This window comes from Terrapene carolina, unplaced genomic scaffold (genome assembly GCF_002925995.2).
Source record: "Terrapene carolina triunguis isolate 2854851 unplaced genomic scaffold, T_m_triunguis-2.0 Scaffold194, whole genome shotgun sequence".
NCBI classification, from domain to species: Eukaryota; Metazoa; Chordata; order Testudines; family Emydidae; genus Terrapene; species Terrapene triunguis.
Window position 1 is genome coordinate 12800753 of NW_020664545.1, and position 2449 is coordinate 12803201.

Below are 2449 nucleotides of genomic sequence, written 5' to 3' on the forward strand. Positions count from 1 at the left end.
CGTCACAGGATAAACCAAACAGCAGGGGTATCCTCTTTATGACTAAAGACACAGGATTGTTAAGGTCAGGGCCGGCTCCAGGGTTTTGGCCGCCCCAAGCAGCCAAACAAAACAAACAAACAAAAAAAAGCCACGATCGCGATCTGCGGCAGCAATTCGGCGGGAGGTCCTTCGCTCCGAGCGGGAGTGAGGGACCATCCGCCGAATTGCCGCCGAACAGCTGGACGTGCCGCCCCTCTCCGAAGTGGCCGCCCCAAGCACCTGCTTGGTAAGCTGGTGCCTGGAGCCGGCCCTGGTTAAGGTATATCTGGAGGCTCCTCCATCTAGGAAGCAAATCAACAGGTGTTTGTGTTACGAAAGGAGGGTCACAGCCAGCCTGGCTGGAAAATGCGGGTGAGCAATATTCCACAGGCTATGAAAGTATCTTGTTAAGGAGGTCAAGACTCTAGAATGCTTGTTAGCATTTTGGTTTATGTAACCATTTGTTTCCAATATTTCTACTTGCTACTGCCTGAGTCTCTGGGCTGTTCAGTAAACCTAGGCCTGCTTTCACTATAAACCAGGGATCGGCAACCTTTGGCACGCAGCCCATCAGGGTAAGCCCCTGGCAGGCCAGGCCAGTTTGCTTAACTGCCACGTCCACAGGTTCGGCCGATCGCAGCTCCCACTGACCCTGGTTCGCCGCTCCAGGCCAATGGGGGCTGCAGGAAGGGCGGCCAGCACATCCCTCGGCCCGCACTGCTTCCCGCAGCCCCCATTGGCCTGGAGCTGCGATCGGCCGAACCTGCGGACACGGCAGGTAAACAAACTAACCCAGCCCGCCAGAGGCTTTCCCTGATGGGCCGCCTGCCAAAGGTTGCCGATCCCTGCTATAAACAGATCTGAGCGCTGTGTGTTAAGCGGAGCGGTGATCCAAGGCGAAGCTGGTGATCCGAGGCGAAACTGTTTCTTTGGAAGCAGCGACTCTGTGAATACTGCGAGTGTCCAGTGAACCAGGTGCTGGCCGCTCCAGGGAGAGCTCAGGGGGTTGGAACGTGCGTCACTCACTTGGGGAGAGAGAGAGTTGGGGAACTGACCCCCAGCAGGCACTGACGAGGCTTCCTCACACTAAGGGGAGGTGGTAGCAAGGAGCCTCCCAGCCCTAAGTCCTCCTGGGAAGCATCACATCTGGGCTAGGGCGTTGTCGTGTTACTAGCATGGCAAGAGACGTTGACCAAGTGAATCTATTTTGTATCTGTGCCTTGAAGATGGTTTTAAAAACAGCCCTGGAGCCAGATCCACTGCGGCCATCGGGTATTGACGTTGTGCTGGTTCTTGGGGAGACCCGGGAGCCTATGGTGCCCGTTTCCCACCCCGGGGGTTTGCACACCCTGACTTAACTTTTCTGGGGCTCCTTTGACTCTCAGCTAAGGTCCAAAATGGCAGACCGCCATGTGCGATTTGAGGCAGGTTCACAAAATGCTGGAGGCTTGGCCAGAACCAAGCAAGTTTTGTGTCTCTTCAAGTTTAGGGGGTCCTGGCTGTATAGGGGAGGCCTATTGGGGGTTGGGAGCTCTGATGGGGAGGTTGGGGGGGCCTGGCTGGGGGTGGCTAGAGAGTCTGTCTGGGGTATGTTGGGTGGGGGAGTAAAACCCTGGCTGCGGGATGGGGGGGGTACAGACCTTGGCTGGTGGCTGTGGGGGGGAGAGAGCTTGGAGGGGTGGGTGTGTGGGGGGGGTACAGAACTTGCCTGTGGGGGGGTGGGAGGGCTGGGGGATGTAGGTCACAGACTGTCTGGGGTGTGGGGGGGGGTCACAGACTCTGGCTGGGGCTTGTGCAGGGGAAGGGGGAGGGGAGTTGATTACATTTGGTAACTGGCCCTTTAAGACCCTCCTCTCGCTGAGGCTCCGGAAACCGATTTCTGATTGGTTGGGGCCCCTCTCGCGCGCAACCGAACTTGACGCAGCCAGCGCGCACTGCCGTAGCCCCGCCCTCTGTCTTTGACGGAGGCCGCCCTGGCCAATCACCGCCTGCCTTATCTGCATATTGCCTTCAGGGTGGCCAATCCGAGTCCTAGCTGTGGGTAGCTCATTAGCATAACGATGGCGGGCGGGGCGGAGGGTGCAGGGAAGGGCGGTTGAGACTGAGAGACGGGGTTGCTGAGCCAGGGAAGTTTGGGGAGGTGCGGGGGGCTGGGGGATTGGAGGGGGAGAGGGCGGGGGAGGAGGTGGGGGTGCGAGGGGCTGGAGCGGGGGGCTGGGGGATTGGAGGGGGCGGGGGAGGAGGTGGGGGGTGAGGGGCTGGAGTGGGGGGCTGTGCGATTGGAGGAGGTGGGGGGCGGGGGTCTGGGGCGGGGGAGGAGGAGGTGGGGGGGCGAGGGGCTGGAGTGGAAGAGGGCGGGGGGCTGTGGGATTGGAGGAGGTGGGGGGCGAGGGGCTGGAGTGGGGGGGCGGGGGCTGTGCGATTGGAG

The 2449-nt window shown here is 60.3% G+C and overlaps 1 protein-coding gene across 1 annotated transcript in view; it reads left to right on the forward strand.

Moving 5' to 3' along the window:
- The first annotated feature begins 2093 nt into the window (after positions 1 to 2093).
- Positions 2094 to 2449, forward strand: part of HMG20B (high mobility group 20B) — a 12354-nt gene continuing 11998 nt past the window's right edge. Inside the window, exon 1 of the mRNA XM_024218369.2 lies at positions 2094 to 2147. The gene's annotated coding sequence lies outside the window, so the exon portion shown is untranslated. The remainder of the gene's footprint in view (positions 2148 to 2449) is intronic.